Source organism: Chenopodium album, chromosome 17 (genome assembly GCF_948465745.1).
Source record: "Chenopodium album chromosome 17, dcCheAlbu1.1, whole genome shotgun sequence".
Classification (NCBI taxonomy): domain Eukaryota; kingdom Viridiplantae; phylum Streptophyta; class Magnoliopsida; order Caryophyllales; family Amaranthaceae; genus Chenopodium; species Chenopodium album.
The window spans coordinates 21,883,285-21,907,366 of NC_137850.1; the positions used below are offsets into that span (position 1 = coordinate 21,883,285).

General features: G+C 36.1%; 1 non-coding gene across 1 annotated transcript; it reads left to right on the forward strand.

Moving 5' to 3' along the window:
• Positions 1-6,656: 6,656 nt before the first annotated feature.
• On the forward strand, positions 6,657-6,761 carry LOC145590394 (small nucleolar RNA R71). Its single transcript, XR_014102000.1, has one exon. It is a non-coding gene; the product is annotated as a small nucleolar RNA R71 (small nucleolar RNA).
• The last annotated feature ends 17,321 nt before the right edge of the window (positions 6,762-24,082 follow it).

Genomic DNA, 24,082 nt, shown 5'->3' on the forward strand with positions numbered 1-24,082 from the left:
AATTAGGCACCAAAATCAACCACACCAAAAACACCTATTTGCTCTTCAATGGAGGAGAAAGATTGGAGAAGAAGAAAAGGAGGAAGGTAGTATAATTTTTGATTAAAATGATGAATTTTGAGTAGGAAATTGTTAAATTTGTGAGTTATTTTGATGATTTAAGGGATGATTTTTGGTTGTTAGAAGTTTAGGGTTTCTTGCTTAGAGTGAGAAAGGGTATGGACGAGTGTGGGTTTAGGTTGAAACGAGGCCCTCGCGCCCTTGCTGCTCCTCTTCTTGCTTGCTTCTTGTTGTTAGTGCGTTCATATATGGGCATAATGATCTTATCATCCCGTAATTATTGAACCTACTAAACACATCAGTTTCTAAACCCTTTTTTAGTGGGTTCGACATCCCAAATTAATGAAAGCACCATAATGAACCTACCAAGCACAAACTTGCTTCACATTTTAGCACAACTTTTCCTAACTTACCTCTTAAATTACCTTACCCATTCAACTCGAAATTCAATAATATCGAGCATACTCTCACCAATTACCACGAAACACCTTACCATTATGCTCATGCTCATTCGAGGTAGTCTAATTTCCAAGAATTCAACCTATTAATCCAAATACAAAACAAGTGAAAGAAAGAAAAACAATTGAAAAAAAATTACTAAGAAAGATAGAATCAAAAGAAAAAGTTAGAAAAACGGGTTGCCTCCCAGGAAACGCTTTCTTAAGGTGCTTAGCTCGAATCTTCCTCCAAATCACGGAGGGTCAAAGAACACCACCTTGTTCAAAGTGGTAGAGGGAACAAACTTTTTCTCATTCCTTGGTAACTTCACATCGTTGCTTGATATATTCTCATTTGATGAAACTTTCGAGACAAGCTCATTTTGCTTCAACTTCATTTTTTTATTCATAAAAGCTTTCTTTCTCTTCTTTTTCTTCTTACTCCTTTTAGTGGATGGCTTCTCTCCATCAACACTCTTGGATTCAACCTCGTCTTCTTGAGGGTAGAGCTCAAACCATGGAGGAATATCAATCACCTCTTTATCCACAAGCGTCAAAGACTCCTTGTTGTCTTCACTAACCTTCTTGCATTCAACACTCAAAGGCACATTATCACAAACCTCAAGAACTTTGTTATTAGAAGAAACAATCATGCATACATTATCATTGGAATGAGGGGAATATATGCACATAATTCCATTCAAAAGAGACAAAGATTCATGCATCGGTTTAAGCTCAAAACTACCCTTATTGTTACTGTAGACACCCAAATGTGTCTCCCCAAAACCAAACCCAGTGATGAATACCTATTATGTCGAATGATTATCGAACGAGGTGAAAGTGTGAAAGGTCAAGTGTTGCGGTTAGTTTTTATTAAAAATTCTTTCTTTCTGTTTTATGAAAACAACCGATCCAGTTTAGTTTGGTCCACCACAAGGGTATAATAATAGTGTAGTTGGATGGGGCTTGCAAAGAGATTTCCAACGATATATTATAAGCCCAATTCCGATGAATAATGAGGAAGTTATGGCCAAAATACTAAACTGGGCTCGGTTTGATCTTTACATGCAGCCCAATGATCTAGGGGAGGGCCCAATGATAATTATTATTCCTAAAATTATTAGAATTAATTATAGTCTTCTAGAATTCTCTAGAAGGTTCTCTTTAGTCCTAATAAAATTAGAATTAATAATTATATTTTGATAAAGTTTTATTTGGAATAAAATATTATTTTATGAAAAATACGATTTCAGTTTTCATACGGACATTACAAATCAATTTTGATTCGTACACGTAGGAGTCCAGGCTGTCTCCAAACGACAGGCCTGTCGCCACGCGACAGACCCTGTCGCCACGCGACAGACCCTGTCGCCTGGCGATAAGGTCGGTTTTGCAGCGACAGAGTGGAGTTTTATTCCTTATTAAATTCTACCTATTTTCGGACTGTTTTCATATAAATAGGGTCCTAAACCTCCGTTTTTATGGATTCACAATCAACAATCATATTCATCTACAACAATCATCATCTCTCTCTCTAAAAGCTAGAAGCTTTCTCTCTCTATTCTTTTTCTAAACCTTCCCTCTTACAAAATTCCTCATACACGAGATCTAGAAACACCTAGCCGAGTTCGAAGTTGCCTTCGCCCTAGACGTGAAAGGTTATAATTTCTGAGGGTTTGGTCCCTAATCACTATTTCCATTATTTAATTTAATTGTTTGATTTCATATTTTCCTTGAAGTTACTAACGCGTGTATTTTGTTATTAGAAAGAGGTACGAGGCATCAAAGTATGTAATTTTATTGCTCTATTCTTGTAGAAAGCATGTTTAAATTTGGTTTAATTCCTAGTATCATGTTAGGATGTTATTATTGCTTTCTAGTATCATGTTTAGGGTGCCTTTTACTCTTTTCTAATAGCATGTTAGTACCATGTTAGGTTTAAAGCGTTGATCTTTATTGTTAGTGACATGCTAGGATTTGTTATTAATCTTGTTAGTATCATGACTAGGATCTTGCTATTATATTTAAGCTTTATTATTATGCTTTAACATGATTATGATTATTATTATGATTATTATGTTGCTTGATGTTTATTTATTGTTATTGCTTGATCACACCTTTTATGCATGTTTGAAGGGAATTTACTTGTAATCACGCTTAATAAGATAATTAATAATCTTGTTTAGGCTAATATGATTATAATTCAAGTGATCACCAATAATAGTTTTGCTTGTGCATTAAATTCAACCAACAAAGATAAACAGATTTAGGGTTAACCTATTGTTTGCATGTTAGTCAAAAAGCGCACATGAATACGAGCAGAATAAAGTAGAGGCCTATTTAGGGCGGGTTCAATCTCTTTTAGGTTGAATTTGTATCTTCATCCCCGAACCCTATTTGGTTCAAGACCTTTTGGAGTTGACGATCTCCTAGATCGTTAAGGGGTGTAATCTTCACCTTGTGAACGGTTTACAGTTCCTAAAACTTGTTGGCGACTCTTTTGCTCTAGTTTCTTTCCCTTTGGACGCCACCATGCTTAAGTGTATGATCACAGTGGGGTTCAAGCTTGGGGTTAATGGCTTGAAATATTCCCTACAGTTTTTGGCGACTCCACTGGGGAGGATTTCTATTTTAATTCCTGAAATTTATTTCAGCAATGATTTAGAATGAGTGGATGAGACTCGAAAAGTTCTAAGTATTTCATGTGCGTAATTTTGATTAGCATTATTGTCATATGCATAAAAAAGGTCCTCATTGGATAGACCATCCGAAATGAGTTAAAAACATAGGATTTTTACACGTAGGAAATTTGAGAAATATCTTTCACAACTAGAATTGAAATAACGCTGCAAAATCTGGAAAATTCTAAGAACGTAGATACCTGCTGAGGCATGTAGGAACTAGCGCCTAGAAAATAGGGCTTGTCGCCTGTAAAGTGCTTCTGTCGCCTGGCGACAGTCCCTGTAATCTGGCGCCAAGTTCTTCCAATACCGAGCCAGAACTCTGCCTTCTTGGTTTGACCATTTCTAGCACTGTTGGCTCGATTCTACTTCCTGATTGAGTTTTTCTCACTTTTCTGAAACCCATGTGTTCTACATATGGACATAACCCTCTGGGGGTTCACGCTCCATCTACCCAATCGAACACTCCTGACAACGACGGGTACATCCGAGTTTGTGAATCCACTAAACAGTGGAAACAAGTTTTTAACTTGCAGGGTCCCATCCACTCGCGCCAACCCTTCCAAAGGTAAGGCTTCCGCGCGGTACATCCGAACTCATAACCATGGAACCTCTTTGACTAACCCATATCCTAAACTTTAGAGAACTAGAGCCATGGTTAGGTTGCAAACTCATTGCATCATATCGTGACTATTTGAACTACTTGTGCATTCTTTGCTTGTGCATACCTTATATGTGCTAACCGTTTGTTTGACTTGTGTTTAAGTCCAAATAAACCAATTAATGACTAAAAAGGACTTTGTCTAATTCATGAATTAATTAATTAATTTGACTAATTAAAGACTATTAAAGTAATTAATCTTACTTAGTACGACTTTAGGCATGTCCCCTTAGAATAAAATTACTGGAAACAGTCCCAGATTAATGTTCCAAAAGTGGCTCAGGAGTTTGGGCTGTGGCGCCGCAGTTTACTGCTTGTCGCCTGGCGACAAGCTTTAAATTGTGGCGACAGTTCTGTTGTTCCAGCGACAGTCTAAATTCTTACTCGAGTCATCACGACGAGTCTAATTAACCAGTCTGCTAATCAGTTTAATCAATTTGTTAAGTCCTTAATTGAGTCTAGGCACCTAGTCCCATGGTCATACACAAGAGTCAAAGCATGTCACTTGCACTCACTTATAAAACACACACTTAACATGTATGTCACACCTTGACCATGTCTAGAGAGCCTTGAATGCGCGTTTTCCGTGTTTTTTTTTTTAGGGGGGTAAGTCGGATATTAATCCTCCAATTAAACCACCTGTTTTAACCCATTCCCAAAAGTATACACCCTATCTATTTTTCTTTTTAAAACTATAAAATCAAAGTCAATTTGAGTCAAGTCATTAAAACAAATATGGATTAATCTATAGCGCGTGGTTAAGAAAGGAAGGGCGTTTAATCAAGGATGAAGACAATGGCAAGTTAGGAAGAACTCAACAAACTCAGGGGACAGGTAGCTAACATGGCTGAAATGTTGAAGAGTCTGACTCTTCAAATCAATGACCCTGCAAGACAACAACAGATGGAGCTCATCCAGGAAAGCTTGAGCAGATTATCTAATGACTATAGATTGCAAGGCATTAGCTCACAAGGGGTCTCGGTGGACAAGGATCTTCTTCCACAGAAGTTCAATGCCAACAACATCCCGAAATTCAAAGCAATGGATAACCCTTATTTTCATTTAAGAGCTTTTGAAACTGTAATGAATATTAAGGGAATAAACAAAAAAGCTTTTGATTCTGTATTTTCTCTATCTTTAGAAACCGTTTGTCAGCAATGGTACTTCTCTCTTGATAAAGAGAAAACCTCCAGTTGGGAGTTACCCGGATAAGGCATGATACTCACACTAGCACCAAGATCACATAGAGCATTTTCAAAAAAATTTCCATTGATTTTGCAAGGGGTATAGAAGTTACCCGGATATTTCATTTTCTTGGGTAAATCATTATGAATCAAAGCGCTACAACATTCCCCAACCTCTACCGAATCAATCTCATTGCACTCTCTCTTGCCACACAAGATTTCCCTAAGGAACTTAGAATATCTTGGCATTTGAGTCATGGCTTCGGTGAAAGGGAATGAAAGACGAACTTCCCAAAGCATGTCAAGAAATCTCCCAAATTGTTCATCAATTTTGTTTCTCAAAAACTTTTGGGGATATGGAAGTTTTGGCTTAATCACCTCCTCTTGGACTTTTTCATCACTGTTCTCTTCCTCTTGGGCTTCTTTAATCACCTTATTTGACACATTGATCTCTTTTTCCTCACTTGAATCACTCATCTTCTCATCTTCCTCACTCTTCCTAGAAACTCTCTCTTCAAGCACTTTCCCACTCCTTGTAGTGATAGAATATACGGATTTCTTAGGTTCAACTCGTTGTGAGGGTAAAGATGAAGGGCTAGCATTCATACTCTCTTTCAAGGTATTAGCCAAATGAGTGATTTGAGTTTCAAGCGTCTTGTTGTGTGTCATCATCTTATTGAACTTTTTATCACTTACCGACATGTAAGTGTTCAAAATTTTAGTTTGGTTCTCGATGATTTCTTCCAAGGTAGTTCTAGAAGATGAAGGTTAAGCAAAGAAATTCTCACCATTGCCTTAAGTTCTTGGAGCAAATCCGGGTGGAGGCCCCATTTGGTTAGTGTTTTGAAAATTCCCCCGGTTTTGGTTGCTCCAATTACCCCGGTTTTGATTTTGGCCATTGTTTTAGTATTGGTTACCATAGCCTTGACCTTGGCTTTGGTTTCCATACCCTCGACCTTGGTTTTGATTATTATAGCCTTGATTATTATAGTTCCCTCGGAAATTTTGATTTCCTTGGTTTCTATAACCACCATTGTTATAATTATCAAAGTTGTTTTGTTGGTGAGCCTTTAGATTCCCAAAGTTTCTTGGTCCATCGAATCTTTGTCCATTGTTGTTATTTGAAACAAAATTCACTTGCTCACAATCATTATTATCAACATCATCACAACTCTCAAATGCATGTGGACAATTAGAAGAATCATGGTCATATAACCCACATACATCACAAAACACACATCCATTTGGCATATTATTCGAAGTTGAAGGAGGAGTAGAGTTAAAAGATGTACCTTTCCCCTTATTGTGGGAGGGAAGAATTGGTGCTTGTGAGGAAGCACTCTCAAGCTTTGCCTTAATTGAGGTCATCTCCTTTCCCAAGTTTGAGATTTGTGAGGACAAATTGTTGATGGCATAAAGATGGTCGATTGAATAAACCGTTGAACCGCTTTTTCTTGTTGACTCTCTCTCACCTTCTTGCCAATCCATGTGATATCTCACCACATCATCAATTAAGTCCACCACTTCATCCTCCGTTTTGTTCATGATAGGGCCTCCGGCACCGGTATTAAAGCCAGACTTGCCTTGGGGGCTTAAACCTCCATAGAAGATTTGGATGATTTGATAGGTAGGAATCACATGGTGTGGGCACTCTCTTTGGTACTCCTTATACCTTTCCCATGCCTCATAAAGACTTTAATTCGGCTTTTGCTTAAAACTTTGAATGAGAACTCTTGCTTCGACCGTCTTCTTTTGTGGATAGAACCGAGATAGAAACTCCTTAGTCACTTCATCCTATGTTCTCAAAGAGTTTGGCTTCACATCCTTGTCTAACCACTCTAAGGCACGTCCAATAAGAGAGAAAGGGAAAAGTTTAAGTCGAATAAACTCTTGAGAAACCCCATTCACCTTGATTGTGTTGCAATACTTCTCAAATTCCTTAAGATGGTTGAGGGGACTCTCATGCTTTGCACCACTATATTGACGCCTCTCTACCAAAGTGATCATCGACGGTCTTATCTCAAACTCATTTGCCAGTGTCGTAGGAGGAGCAATCTCGCTTTCAAACCTATAAGCTCCCGGAGTTCCCAACTCCTTCAATGCTACTCTCATATTAGCACCCATGTTTTCTCGTTCTTCTTCTTTTTCTTAATGGATTTCCTCTCTTGGGGGACTTGAAGTTGAGGAACGATTGGGAATCCTTATCCTTGTTATGGTCCTCTCAATTTCAAGATCAAATGGCACTAAATTTCGATCTTGTGCCCTACGTATACAAAACTCAAAGCAAAATAACAATAGCACGGCTACAAATGTAGCCTAAAAAAGGAAAATCTTTTTGTATTTTTCAAATAAAATGGAATAAACTCAATCAAAAATAGCAATCACCATGCCATCTTCGGCAACGGTGCCATTTTTTATGGCAGATAAACCTAGGTCGTTGGTAATTAGATTCCCTGGTCAAAACTAAATTTGTAAAACCAAACCCAACTTAGGTATAGGGGTAAGTTCGAGTCAAACCCAAGGGAAGGCGATATTGCTAAGCTCTAAGCTAAGCTATTCCGAAATCTTAAAACGATGGATTGTACTATGCTATCGAAATCAATTCAATCAAACAAATGAAAATCAATTATCAAAAAACTAGGGAATTTAGGATCCACATGCACCAATGATAAACTTGCTGATTTGACAGGAATTTGATCCATCAAGCAATGCGAGGGAAAACGATATTTGCAATCAAAATCACTCAAAAAGTTATTTCCTAGGGTCAAGCTAGATGTCTCTACAAATGACTTCAAAGGAAAATCGCAAATCAAGATTAATCGATACTAATAGCATTCAAATCAATTGTTTGTGTCATTGAAAACTATTATGCAATCTAGCATGATCATCAAGGTTAGCTACTCCTCTTCAAATCAAACACATGCACAAATTTCATCAACCAATTTAATCACATCAACAAATAAATCAAAAACCCGAAATTAGCTATAGATTATCACTAACACATGCTTCACCACATCCCTAGCAAAGGAACTACTCACTACTCATGGTAAAATTGAAAAGCATAACAAAAGTAATCATCAATCTCATCATCAACATTGTAATCCAAATATCAACAATCAAAATCAAGCTAAACAATAGAAATTCAACAATATATCAAAATCAAACATAAAATTGCATTGAAAAGGAAAGGATTCTTACAAAACTTTGATTAATATCAAAGAGGAATGAAGATCACAATATCACAATCATCAAATACCAAGTTTCTCTCTCTAAAATCTAAGAACAAATTCTTCAAAATCTAGAGCTTCTCTCTCTAAAATTCTAATCAAAATCAAATCTAATGTAAACTAATGTTTTTCTCTCTCCAAAAAATGAAGGAAATATATATATAGTAAAACTAACTAAGGAGAAGTTAGTTAGACGTTCAAAAGAGACCTCAAAAGGCACGACCTCTCACCCCTAAGCTGCCGCAACAAAATGGGTACGAAAACAGGGGGAGGAGAGACGCGTGGCCGCTCCTGGCACCTGCGCGGCCGCGCTAGCCACCTGCGTGGCCGCTCCTCCCTCACGCGCGTCCGTGCTCTGGGAATAGGGGATATTGCTTGGTGTGCTCGAAGATGCCCCTGTGTGCTCCATATGATGCATGTTGGTGAGGCAGTCACTTGAAGCCCTTACGGTGGGTTCACAACGTCTTTTAATGTCCACGCGGCATGAGAGCTCGGCCTTGAAGACTTGACTCTTGCACTCCTTTTCTTTCGAGCTTCAAGAGAGGGAACCGGGACGCATCTTTGGCCTTGAATACCCCGACAGAATGCCAATCAAAGAAAAGAAAACAAGTAAAGAAGAAAATGCAAAATAAACTAAGAAATGCAAGAAAGTAAGAAAGCAACTAAGGAAAATGCAAAATAGAGAAAATACAAGTAAAGCTAAAGAAAAATAGGTAAAAGTGATGTAAAAGCAATGAAAAATCATCCTAAAAGAAGCTAAATGAGGGCCATAAATGACACTCATCACTTTTGATGGAGCACGATTCAGTGTTAGTGTCGCAGTTAGAAGTGCATGTCCCAGAAAGAGATAGGAAGATTACTAAGACCCATTGTTGATTGTACCATGTCTAGTAAGGTTTGATTTCTCCTTTCGGATACTCCGTTCCATTGTGGAATTCCTGGAGGTGTCAATTCTGAAAGTATACCATGTTTTTTCAAATGGTCATCGAATTCTTGGCTCAAGTATTCACCACCTCGATCTGAACGAAGGGCTTTGATTTTTTTGCCAAGCTGATTTTCAACTTCACTGTGAAATTCTTTGAATTTCTCAAACGATTCAGATTTTTGCGACATAAGGTAGACATATCCATATCTACTATAGTCGTCTGTGACAGTGATAAAATATCGATGGTCGTTCCTTGTGGTTGTGCTCATTGGTCCACATACATCGGTGTGTATTAGGCCCAATAAGTCACTTGCCCTTTCTCCCAACATGGAGAATGGTTGCTTTATCATCATGACTAATAAACATCCTTCGCAATTTTCAAACGGTTGTAAATCGAATGAGTTAAGAACATCTTCCCGTAGAAGTTTCTTGATGTGTTTGAGGTTAATGTGGCTAACATGACAATGCCACAAATATGTTTCATTTGAACTAATGGTCTTAGCCTTTTTATTGGTATTATTAACATGATAAACTTCTTTCTTTAACAAAAGCATATAAAGGAAATTTTCACAATGTGTAGTACCATATAAAACATTATTGAGATAAAACGAACATTCATTGTCTTTTACTCAAAATTCAAATACTTTGGCGTCCAACGCCGAAATTGAAATGATGTTTTTGGTAATATCAGTTTTAATAAAATCCTGGAGGTTAAAGACAAACTGAGAGTTCCCACGGATACGGCTGGAATTCCGACTCCATTGCCGACCCAGAGTTCAACCTCTCCCTTCTCTAACCTTCTAGTTCTCCTTAGTCCTAGTGAATTGGAACAAAGGTGTGAGCCACATCCGGTATCTAATAACCATGATGTTGTGCTAGAAAAGTTTAAGTCTAAAACGAAAAGAACTGATGTAGAAGCAACAGTGTCGTTCTTCTTATCTTCCTTGAATATGGGGAAATCTCTCTTCAAATGTCCCTTCTTCTTGTAGTAGAAACTTTCGGAATCAGATTTAGAAGAGGCTACCTTTTTCTCCTTGTTGTCTTTGGTAGTTTTTTACTTAGGCGGAAAGGTCTTCTTACCCTTCCCCTTAAAGCCTTTCTTCTACTTGTCTGAGCGCTTGAATGGCTTGCCCTTATTGACCATAAGCATGTCTTGCTTTCCCTCATCCTTGAAGCCTAGTAAGGGTTTTCTCCATGTTGTGCATGTTATAGTTCATCTAGAACTGATCATAGCCTTTGTGCAGCGAGTGGAGAATAATGTCAATTGTCATCTCGGTCGAATACCCTACATTAAGCCTTTCCATTTTCTCAAATAAACCAATCATTTTGAGTACATGTGGGCTGACTGGCTCTCCTTTCTTGAGCTTGCTCTCAAGGATCTTCCTATGGGTTTCGAACCTTTCCGCTCGGGCCTACTCTTGGAACATATTCTGAAGCTAAGAAATGATCTCAAAAGCTTTCTCAAAAGCTTTCTCCTTCTCAAAGAAAGTCTTCTGAAGGTCGGGAGACATTGTGGCCAACATGATGCATTTGACATCCCGATTGGCAATTTGCCATTGGTTTAGGGCAGCCTGAGTCACTTCCTCATTGGGAGTCTCGGGCATTTCCTCATCAAGGACGTATTCCTTTTTCTCTTGCATGAGAACTATACGCAAGTTTCTTTGCCAATTAAGAAAATTTGTCCCACTTAGTTTTTCCTTGTCGAGAATTTAGCATAGCAAGAATCGGTTGTTAGAGTTATTTATAGACATGTTTCTACAATTGAAAGAATTTGAAATGAAAAACCATTCATAACACTTAACTAAGATTGAATTCATGCATATATATCAAACTTATTTAAACGTCTTATTCTCACATTAAATTTGTTCCTATTTTGTTAGAACAAGTCGATTCCAAGATCCAAAGAGTCAATGAGTAGTTAAGCATGCTTTGGCTTGTCTTAACACTTATTACTCCAAGGTAAGAAACTCTTTACTAATGCCTCCAAGCCACTCTTGGTTAGATAAATCGTTGCATCTAATGCTCTCTCAACAATGTATCTCCTTTGCCACAAGATGTTAGGACCCCATCACTTATATCGTTGAGTATAACCAAAACCAACTTGTATTATGATGTCTTGCTTTGGTAAACCCATCAATATACCTTACATTCCTAGGAAAGTAGTAATGCCTCGCTTCGGCGTAGCCTATCACTATTCTTAATAATTCGGTAAGTGTTGTTTTGGAATGGAAAGTTTTACTTAATATTTTAGGGACCTAGGGTTTCTATGTTGGTTGATTTAAGTGAACTTAATTAATCATCACAACATTCGAAATCCTAAACATGCATCTAACATATCATTCATATATATAAGCATAAATATATATTAAAATCATAAGTAACTGATGCATTTGGCAACTAGCATGACCCCTTGAGTCTTCAAGTCTTCAAGGGTCTTGATTTGCAACTTCATTACTTTGTCTTCCAAGAAACACCATCTTCAAGACATAACCAAAATAATGCAACTATTAGTATCTACGATTAGGACTAATCTAAATATTAAGGTACAAAAATACATAACGATTTGCAGACTGTATTTAGATTTACAAAAATGCATGACGGAACGCAGTCTATATTTTCTATCCCAATCGGGCCCCACTAGTTGCCATTTCTTAAAACCTATGAGAGAATATACATTCCATTCACTATATGTGAATGACCCATGCATTTTACAACGAAAAACAAGTAACAATGCATCTATACATGTAAACTAGTGACTAACTTAGGTAGTTAATCCGATTAACGCATCTAATTAAAACTAATCAAAGTTGTTAATCGATTATGTGATGAAGCGCACTTAAAAAAGAAGCTCCCACTAAATTCCGCATCCAACTTAATTAATCCGATTAATTAAGCCAGTAAACCCAATATTTTACCAAATTAGAAATTTGCAAGTGCCGCTCAAAACCCGAGGCCTAGCCTCCAAAATTTAATTAAATTAAATAAAATATTTAAAATAATTAAAAAGGCAAAAACGTAAAATTACAAAGTCGACCGCACGCAAGTGGCACGCGCCAATGCTAGCCTTGGCTGCCTAGCAGCTCAGGGCAATGTGGCGTAGTGTGTGCGCCCGCACCACACCAACGTAGCACTTCTAGGTGCTCCCGTGGCAGCCAAGCAGCGTTTGCTATGGGTTGCAAGGTGCGAGGCAACACGTACTTAGCTACCTCCCTTCGCACCATACCAAGGCTGCACACACAGCCACTCTCTGGCACACACAGCGCACGCATAAGAACCAATCTTTAAATAAAATTTTGGTTTAACGTGGTGCAACAAAATGAAGGGCTACTCTCACTATTAATTTAACCAACATAAATTAATCATGAACATGAATATTCGATGAAAAATTCCAACTTTGACTTATGAATCATTGAAAAATTACAACATCCAATATGAAGATTAATTAATATTCAATCACAAGTTTGAAACTTTATGATTCCAATCAACTTAATAAATGATTAAATCAAGTTTAATAAACATACATGGAATTTAGTAACACAAAGTTCAAATCACTTAAAATAATTAAAGATTGGATCTTTAGTACTTAAGAACCTCAAAACACAAACTTTACACACTTAAAGCAATTTATTTGCAATTACATGAAAATTTGAGCCAACCATTAAGCACCAATTACTGCATAGTAATCATGCTCAAAAGTGATCTAAAATTGCAGAAGCATAAAGGAAAGAACCAAATGCATAATCACAAATAATATGTCATTAACATTCATGGTTTAAGAGATTTAAAATTTTTCGTCAAAACGATAAATCCAGAATTTCTATTCCACCCAAAATTCACTAGTTTTGGGTGAAAATCTGGGTTCTGGAGCCAAAATTCTAAATAAAACGAGATTAAAAATAATAAAATCGACCTACTAATCTAATTAGCAACAACAACCAGATATTAAATCCAATTTTAACCACGTTGAAAATATTAGTTACAAAAACAAATGAGCAAGGCTCCGATACCGCTGTTAGGTTTCGGAAAGTCCAACTATATGCGGAACAAAACCCAACCCCAAGACCTGCTCACAATTAATATAAAAAAATACATAAATAACAAGATAAAGTGAAAAGACCATCTTACCCTTGATGCGTGTTTCGCTCGTTCCAACGAGCTCTTACTTCGAAAGCCGAGTCTCGCAAGCACGTAGACCTCAAACGATAGTCCACCAGCAACAACGACCCAAACTGTCTCTAACTCGGAGTTTAGCCGAGTTCGGACCAAAAACACCTACTCGAGTTTTATGTGAACTTAAGGTTCTCACACTATTATGGAGATGCCTTTTTGAGTTCCAACTCAAGTGGAATTCTCAAGTCCCAGTACATGGGTATTTATAGAGAATTCCAAGAAAAAACAATTCAAGAAGGTAGGTGAGGACTACAAGGGGAGGGGACCATTTCCTTCCTCCCTAAGCTTCCCACGAACCGCCCCTCACACTCTCTCTCGGCCAAATCACACAGCGCCACATGGCGCCTTGCCTTGGACACGTTAGGCACTCCCAGCTGGCGGCCTGGTGTGCGGCTGAGCCTGTCTGTGTGCGGGCTACTGGCTGGAAGGCCTGCCAGCCTACCAAGTAAGCCACGCCTTTTGTGTGGGTTGCTGGGTGCGACTTTGCAGGCTCTTGCGCGCCACGCCCTGCTGGCCAATGCACCAGCCCGCACATGCGCGCAGCAAGCCACACACATGGTGCGGGCTGCTGGTGCGCCTTTATGCGGTTGGTGCTGCTAGCTATGCTAGTTTTCTATCACACCATGCCCCTAGCATTCGGTTTGCTCGGGGCATTTCGATGCTAGGGGTATTTTGGTATTTTTGTTTATTAATTGATTTTTACCGTCTCGTCGTACTATTAATTCGACTCGACTTGCGACACTCGGTCTCGAAGTTCCTAGCTCGATTTCCGACGTCAATGTTCATAATTATCGAGCGACTCATTAATTCGTCGTGTCGGACTTGCTTGGGTGTGACCCGAAGGGTTCAATCGAGATTAAGCTGTAATATTAATTATACATTAATATTACTGATAGGAAGTGGCCTCCAACTAGGCATTCTGATCACTTGACCTCACTGAATAATTAGCTTTCTAATATTTCCGAACCCTCTATCGGAATACACTTGTTCTAAGGATACCATTCCTATTAGGGAATGTCCCCCTATTAACAATAGGGAACATGTCTTTGTTTACAAGGCCTCTCAAAGAGTGATGAGTGCCATTTATGGTACTCATTTGAGGAGTATTTAGGTTTTTTTTACCTTCTTTTCATAGCATTCTTTCTTAATAAAAGCTTAGTTTTATGCGTTTTTCTCTTTATTTCCCTTTTCCCTCTTATTTTGTGTTTTTATGGTTTTTCTAGCATTTTCTCCTTTATTTCTCCTCTTTTTATGGTTGTAGGTATTGTACGAGGTTCTGGTCCTTATATTGGTGGTTTTCTAAGTTGGAAGATTCTTTTGGAGCAAGCTTATAGCATTAGGAAAGCTTAAGATGCAAGGAAATGGATGCTCCAAGTTCAAGCTCTTTCGCTCTCAAGCCGCGCTCTCATGAAACCACGGTGTTGAACCCGCCGTCAAGTCAATTTGAATCTGCCATTCTTAGTGACTATCATGAACATATTGCGTGCACTAATGAAGACCCATTTGCGAGCGCACGAGGCTATGAAGAAGTCGAAGAAAACCAGAAGCGCGCGGGCGCGCAGCCCTCACGCACGGGCATGCAGCCCCCTTTCGCGGGTGCATAGCTTCGTGCGAGGGCGCTCCATTTCGGGTTTTCGATTTTGCTCGATTTCGTTCTCGCCCCTCTTATAAATGCCTTTTTAACCCGATTTTTTTATGAAGTTTTAGACATAATTTTGATCATAATTTAAGCTTAGTTGAGAGTTTATCTCCCTAGTTTTATGGATAGTTTAGGAGTAGTTGTAAAGAGAGGAAGTGAGAGACTTCATTAAGGGTTCGAGAGATTGAAGATTAAAGGTGACAATTGTATTGAAGATCTCCATGATCAATCAATGAGGATTTCTAATTGTATCTCATTTTATTGCTTTGTTTAATTTGATTTTGTTGTTTGGTTCTTGATTAGTGTAATTGTTCTTCATATTTTGTTGATTCTTGATTTTTTTATTTTCTTGTCGATTAGATGATGATCCTTGAGTAGTTGCCTTGCTAGGGATTGGGTGAAACTTGTATGATTGATTGATTGTGATTAATTTGGGAATTATGTTGATGATTGATTGTTGAGATTAAAGTGATTAATGGAAGTTTGCATGTGTGTAGTTTGATTAAGCCTTGAGAATTATGCTAGATTGCATTGTGATTTCTAATGATACGGACCATTGATTTAGGAATTGCAATTATCGATTGGTTTGGATTGTGATTCTCCTTGTATGTTATTCGTAGAGACCACTAGCTTAATGATTAGGAGATAGCTCTTTGATTCCAATTGATAGCTCTTATCATTAGTCTTCACAACCATTGATTGGCATGTTCTTCCCATGTTGTTGCAATTATTATGATTACTTGTTGATCCCCATTCTCTAGTGTTTCATTTGTTGGTTATTTGTTTTATTAGTTGTCTAGTGTTACCTCTTCACCTTGACTTCGACCTAGCTTAGGCGCCCAATTAAAAGTACTTGAACATAACCGTTCCATTGGGTTCAACCCTTGACTTACCACTATACTTGTATTTAGGTTTGTTAAGTGATTATAAATTTTGTTTGGCTTAGGGAGGATTAGTCTACGACCTAGTTTTTACCCCGTTAAAGAGCAAGGCTGTGAAAATGCATGGTCGTGCTCATAAGGATTTTAGAAATCACCTGCTTATTAAAAGTCGAACTCGAAAATCGATAAACACTTATGGACGTAATAAGGATGACGAAGAATCTTACCTTATAGTTCATTAAGAGACATTAAGTGATATAGCAAACATGCTATACACTAATAGTGCACTTGTCCGGAAGGACAAGAGTGAGATTGAAAAAATGGTGTCCTTCGAATAAGTGTATTATTCCGATAGAGGGTTCGGAACCAATTACGGAGTTGATTATTTAGTGATGTCAAGTGATCGAAAAGTCGGGCTAGAGGCCATCTCTGATCAGTGAAATAAATTATATTAATCTCACAGCTTTACCAAACTAAACCCTTCGGGTCACACCCAAGCGTGCAACCAAACTATGGCGACAAATTAAGCCAAAGGCTTTAATACGTTAGACAAGAGAATTTGTATTTCGACGTCGGATTCCAAGCTTAGAGCGTCGAAGCCGAACGTCGAACGTCGAGTTAAATTATAGGAATTAACAAGACGTATAAATAAGTTAAACAACAAATAACCAAGTCAACATATGAAGCCATAGCCTCGCTCTAGCCTAGCCATGTGAGGGCTAGGGTAGTATAGCTAGCAAGCATGCTAGCGTGCGTACACTTTGCCGCAAACCTAGCACTGGCACACGCGTGCTAGCTGGGCGAGCGTGGCATGGCTCGCAAGCTACCAGCGGTAGCAAGGCCGGCTGCTAGCAAGAGTTGGGCCTCGCTAGCAGCTACTAGCACACGCCCGCATGGCTTGCTAAAAAGCATGCAGCAGCCTGCTAACAAGCGAGGCTTGTTGGTGCTTGCGGGCAAGACTCGTGGGCTTGCGGCATAGCATTCAGGCAGGGCACATCAACCCAGCTAGCGCTATGGGCTTACGGTGCGGCTGGCGAGCCTAAGCTGAGTCAACATCGCCTTTACCTGACCATTACTTGGTGCCCAAGAATGTTGACCAACCATAGGGTATGGTGAATGGTGGGTTAGGTGGCTTGGGGAGCAAAGGGAGCATGTGGTCCTCACCTATCCACTCTCATGTGATTGCCACTTGTTACTTGACTATTTGTTTTAGCTATTTAATTTGTTTTAGAATTAAATTAAATACTAGATTTTCTCAACTTTGCAAGAGTCCCACATTGATTGGAAATCAAAGGGGATGGTGATGCTTCTCCTATAAATACCCAAGGCCTCCCTTAGGAATTCTTTACAAGAGTTGAACTCTATAAAAGGCATCTCCATTGAGAAAACCTTAAAAAGAGATCATATTTTTAGTAGTGTTAATATTTCCCTAGCCAGTAATATTAGCCAAGTTTGGGCACGCGGGTGGACTTCGTGGGAAGGGTCACGCTTGGAGCTCTTTTGCCGTTCTTGAATCCGTGTTCGTGCTAGTGGAATTCACGTGTCAAGGGTATGAATGTTTTCTCCCTCTCTCTCTCTCTCTCTCTCTCTCCCTCTCTCTCTCTCGTTGATTAATTATGTAGTTAATTAATATACATATTTAGTAGCTTCAATTTATGTGCGGTAATGGGATGTGCTTTTGTTCCACGTAATGTTAGACATCACGAAACCCATCAAATTGTGCACTTATGGACTTTAGTCCACAATAATATTATAAAAATAAGTTTTAATAATATTATTGTGAACCAGGTCCATAATAATTTAAGTTATATATCATTCCAAATGTTTCATATCTTTTATGTTAAAAAATTAATATTAATATGAAAATATCTTTTCCTCTCAAAATGAATATAATTTTTTACACAACTACAAATAAAAAAGAACTTGTTTCTTATGTGGTTAGCTGACATACACCAAAAAACCGATCAGGGAACCCCCTGGTCAAGCTAACATGATTGAGTAACCCCTAACTGACCAAGTAACCCATGATAGACCGAGTAACCCCTAATCAAGTAACTCTGGCTATTTAGTGTGGCCAGCCACATATAAAACTTTATGTTGTTAATCTAAGCAATTATTGTACACAAATAGAGAAGATTTCGAGCACAAAAACCGAGCAGTAATTACAATATTGGACAACTATGAGTTATAAAAGTAATTTATCTATTTACGATGTGTTATGTTCACTAAAAACGTTTTAGATCTATTTAGTTCAAATAAATTTATTAAAACCTAATTGTAAATTATTATTTTTTTAAAGACAACAAAAAGCGTCTAATTCACTTAATTACTCTTTAATTCCCCCCATTTCTTCTAATTACCTTTAACATAATAAATTATTTAACAATTAAATTAATTTATAAATATAAAAAAATCACTACCACGTCCACTAGCCAGTCATTACCTCCTTGCCAGCATCTATCACTTCTCCCCCACCTGAGTTGCCGCTCAAAATTCCCCACCCCTAGCGACCCATCTTCACCACCGGCCGACCCCTCTCCTCCTCACACTCCATTACAACTTGTGGGGGCGTGTGCTATTTGAAAATCTTCCTCTTCCTCCTCACTCTCCATTAAAAATTTCATTAAGATCAATATAATAATAACTCTTAGCCCTTTTCAATACAAATTGCCCTTAAAATTTTCACAAAACACTTGATAGCTTACTCGACTTATATAAATAATACCACCGTTACATATTAGTTGCAACTTTAGGGATTATTTGTAAGAGATAAAATATTCCAAAGTTGCAACTAATATGTAACAGAGGTAGTATATTTCTTAATGATACCATATTTCATACAATTATACCAAAATTAATCAAATTGATACTAAAAAAATTCCTGTGACACTAACATAATTGCAACAGGTTTTATAAATACACAATTTGCTAATCTAAAATATATTAATCTAGATTTAACCAACCATTATAATTAAATCAACACTCATCCTTACCTTCAACTACGGTGTATTTAATCACTAATTTACAATAATCACCATCAATTAATTACAATTCATTGCAAAATCTAGTTCTTCAATAACATCAAACTCTATCAAAACTGACTTACAACCATTTAAATAAAGGATGTTATGGTTTAATTAGTAATTTAAGTTGATAATTTGCTTTTTTATTTTTAAATTACCTCAAATTTATATTAACCATGGCAACAAGAAGATGAATGCTGATTGGCTCCTATTTCAACAACTTTGAGAATATCTTCAACTTCATTAGCCATTAATGGTTGCTCAAAATTTAACAAACTAAATTGAAAAGTTGAGATGAAATTTTTATGAAAGTGCAGCGGTCAAAAATTTTCAGTGAATTTGAGGGATAAATTTCCCTCTTTTTTCTACAATAATGCGGACTTTATAAAAAATTTACCGCTCTTAACTCCCGCTGTTATGTTTTTCATGAAGGATGAGTTGTCAAAAAGATATTGGACGTCTATGTGGGGATACACATAGACTAAGTCTATCTCTCCAAATGCGTATCAACGTGCGCCACCCATACTAATAACCTACCAACTGCACCAATTGGATTGACATAACATGCCACAATACAAACCACGCACATAGCGCATACAAACCACCAACAACCTATCCTTAAAGAGCTTGTTATTATCTTCCTTGTCTAACTTATATCATCATGTTATATTCATTGATTATCTTTGTAATATATATTATTTAAGAGTTAGAACCATTAAAGGCCCTTTTAAAAATAAATTGAAACCATTAAAGGCCCTTTTAAAAATAAATTGGAACCATTAAAGGCCCTTTTAAAAATAAAAAAACAAAACTAAAATATAAACAATAGTTAACGTTAGTGTCACAATCACATAAATAATCAAACACAATAAATAATAAACAAAGAATCATCTATCCTTCTTCGCTCAATCTCATCGTGCTTGATATGATCCATTTACATGTACTTCTCTTTATTTCAACCTCATTACTCGCCAAATAAAATGGGTCATAGTAGGGCCAATACAAAGAAAAACCAAATACAAACAACAAAGTACGAATCCGCAAAAGCTGAGTACATATGCACCAATAAGAATAATCACACTAACATGAATATCCTAGCAATAGACAATAAATAAATAAATAGATAAATGAAAAAACATGCTTGCCATACAACACAAGTCAACTTACCTTTAACTCGTAATTAACAATATTATTTATTAAATAATAGCTTTGGATTACGCATCGAACAGGTTTCCTTCCTTAAAAATAGCCCATTAAAAATAGATCTTCCAATCAAGGAGCCACCCCCAATTGGCACCTATTATGTCAAACTTGGTGACGGAATTCCAGTGCATTAATAATAAAAGAAAGTACAACGTCCTATACCCCTGTAGAAGCTATGGTTAAATATAAAACCCCATAACTCCCCCCATATGTTCATACTCAAGGTATATATGTTTCAAGAGTTTTGGTTCGTATTCTCTTACACTTTACGTGATTTACCAATTTAACATGTGATGACTCCAACCAATAAATCAAGAATAAACATAACAACATTCAATATATACTTCCAATTCATTCTTGAATTAATTAGTGAGCTGTAATACCCTTAATTTTTAAACCACCAATTTAATTATTATTAATTATAATTATTAAGCTTAAGTATGTCCTATTTCGGATCTTATAAACCCGTTTATAAAAATGGACGAATAATTTTCCCATATGCTTATAAAATATTTTTTTAAGATATTCAAAGTATTAAATAATTATTTTTTCTATAAATATATTACAACTTTCAAGTGAATTTTTAATAAGAAAATTGTATATAATTTCCTAAACTCTAGTTATAAAGTTATTATTTTTAATATGAGCTTTATTTCTTGAACATAGTTTTAGGTGATTAAGCCATTTATTCTAACCCATATGAGTACTTACAAGACCAATTGATATTTACAACCCAACTCATACTTTTAGCCAAAAAAAAGTAAAAGAAAATAACATTTTATCCCCAATCACCACAAACTACGTTCATCTTCTCTACTCCTCCATGAAAGCTTCTTCAAATTAATTTTCCTAACTATAATTTCTGACTACATTCATCCTCACCATCCACATGTAACTCATCTACTCCTTCACACTATAAAACTTGCCACATCACCCAACCCAAACTTACCCTTCGTACTTCTTGTACAAAACAAAAACAAAAACAAAAAAAAAAAAAAAAAAAAAAAAAGAAGTTTTAAGTTTGTTCTTTTAATTAACTTGATAAAAATTCACCAAAAATACTTAAAAGTAAGTGGGCTTTGTGTCAAAAAAAAAAGTAAGTGGGCTTTCTTTTTCTACTTGTATACTTCTAATTTGGACTACTTGTTTTGAAATAATTATGATTAGCTTTACTTAATATTTTTAGTTTAAATTACAACTATTAATTATATGCTACTACATATGCACTACTACTACTACTTCTTACTTATATTATTATTATTATTATTATTATTATTATTATTATTATTACTACTGAAAAATTATTATTATTATTATTCTTATTATTGTTGTTGTTGTTGTTACTATTATTATTATTATTATTATTATTATTATTATTATTATTAATGAATTACTATAAATTAGTTTATAAAAGTAAGTATTAATTTTATAAAAAAGGATGTACTACCTCTGTTTCACATTTTTTGCAAGTTCGAAGGGTGCACAGACTCCTAAGCAAAATTTGTTTGTGAGTGTATGATAGAGAGAGAAAAATAGGAAAGCATGTGATGAGGAGAGAGATAGAGAGAAATGACAACCTAAAAAGGAAAGAAAACATTAGTTGCAAATAATGTGTAGCATCAATTTTTGGCAAAAGTTGCAAAAAATATGAAATGGAGGTAGTAATATTTAAGTTGTTCATGCACAACTAGATTAGAGTTTTTATTCTATGTCTTTTGGCTTATTGTTGAATAGTTATCGAATAAGAGTTATTGATTATTGTAGGGGAAATTTCAAGTTCGTAATTAGGAGTTCCGTACTTGTGTGCAAAGATCAAGGTACGTATTCGTGACTAGATCTTTAACTATGTGATTTTATATACAAATGTGTTTTATGTTTTGAATGATGAACTATGTTTGAATGTTTAACAATGATTTATAAATGTTTATAGTATAAATTCTATAATCATGTTTCAATGAAAATGATCGTTTGATCTTAATATTTAAATGCTTTATGAGCTTGTTTGTAAACTTACTTTGTTTACAAAATCGTTTAAAAGGGGAAATGTTACCATTTTAATCATCCCATACATGGGAATTGAAAGATTGATTTGATGTTTATTGGATTTTTCTTGACTCCCACTACGCGGAGATAAATGATAAGAGTATGAGTTTTGTATGATCTAGTCTTTCCTTGAGTATAGATTATGTAAATGAGTTACTAGCTTGAGGGGTGTGCACACTTAGGTTGGGAAAATTGTTTATGAAATGGTTGATTATTCTACCTTTATTGAAAAATAGTTTAGAGAATTATAAATTTTGGAATGTTTTCCAAAAATGAAATCTTACCTATGGAAAATTGGAATAACCATGTTTTATGAGAATTATAAATTTCGAAAGATTGTTTAATCAACTAAAACTAATTTACGTGTTTAGCACTTATATATACTTAGCGTTTTGCTAACGCATATTTCTCTTTTGTTTTGGCTTGGCCCTACTTATCATTTATGATGAGTTGATAGGTGATGACGATGACTCAACATGAGCTAAATGTTGCATTAGGGACGAAGGGCAAAATCACTTAATTAGTCTAGGTTCACTATAATGAATTAGTATGAGTACCATTTAGATTTATGTTTCAAAAACTATTTCTATTTTCAATTAATTAATGAAAGCTAAGATGTATTTCTTTCGTTGCAAGGCTCTGTTTTTAAAAGCATTACATTATCACGTGGCAGTAATGCTCCTAAGTTACTCTTTTTATCACGTTTTGTAATCAATATTATTGGAGAGTAATTTGGGGGTTTACAAAGTGGTATCAGTTTTTGGGTCTTAAAAAGATTTAAATGGAAAAATAAAACTAATGGGTAAACCTAAGAAGGGCATATAAGATAGAGTTTCGCATTGTTTTCTGTAATTACATAATAAGTATTTAAGTAAAAAGCTATTTTTTTATTTTCATTTGAAGAAAGATTAATAGTGGGGAATGTAGGATTGACAATGAGCTCTAGCTAGGCAGGACTTGGGCTCACAGCGACATCGACCCTAACCTCTTCTACATGGGATCTCATTGGTCCAATTAATCCACATTATGAATCAATTATTCAACTTATAACTATTTAATACTTTTGAAATTAAAATGTTTGAAACGTATTCAAAAATGATTTTAATCCTTAAGAAAATTATGTGCATATGGAGTCCAAACTATATTTTTAGAGTATAAGAATCAAATAAAATTTCAAAATACAGCAAGATTGATGGTCTTTTGGGAATTTTTATATTCCAAGGTAAATCAAAAGTTCATAAATTATACGATAATTATTCCTAAATTGGAAATTGATTGAAAGGTGAATTACACACTTATGTGAATTATATGGTTAAGTGTTTATCAATTAGTGTGTTATAATTGTATGAAAATTATGATGAAACTTGTGACAAATTTATTTCATGAAGTTACCCATTGTTGCTTTTTAATGGCAATTTTAGGCCTGAAGAACGTTTAGTACTTAAGATATTTTGTGAACAGTAAAGTTATCACAACTTTGAGTCTTTGTTGAATGGATGAATAATTTGTTTGTAAATTCATTGTGCTTAATTACCACATTATTCAGGACAATGTCGCTAAGGCAAGGAAACAAGAGAGGAAGTAGATCCAAAGTGAACTCGGTCATCCAAAGGCTAACTAAAATACCTGAAAACATATCCAATGTTGTTTCAAACCAAAGAAAAACCCACAATGATCTAGATAGTTTTGGGGAAATTTTCAAAAGAGTTGCTCCAGCCAAACCACCCACCTACCTTGGCCAAGTAGACCCGGCTAGCCTAGAAAATTAGGTAAGAGAATTCGATAAACTTTTCAGTTCTATCAATTGCCCCAAGGAATTAAGAGTTAACAATTTTGTCTATTACCTTAGAGAAGAAGCCGATTTATCGTGGAGTCAAAGGAAAAATGACTTGATGAGTAGACCCGACTTTGGGTGGATTGAGCTTAAGGAATCCTTGAGAGCAAAATT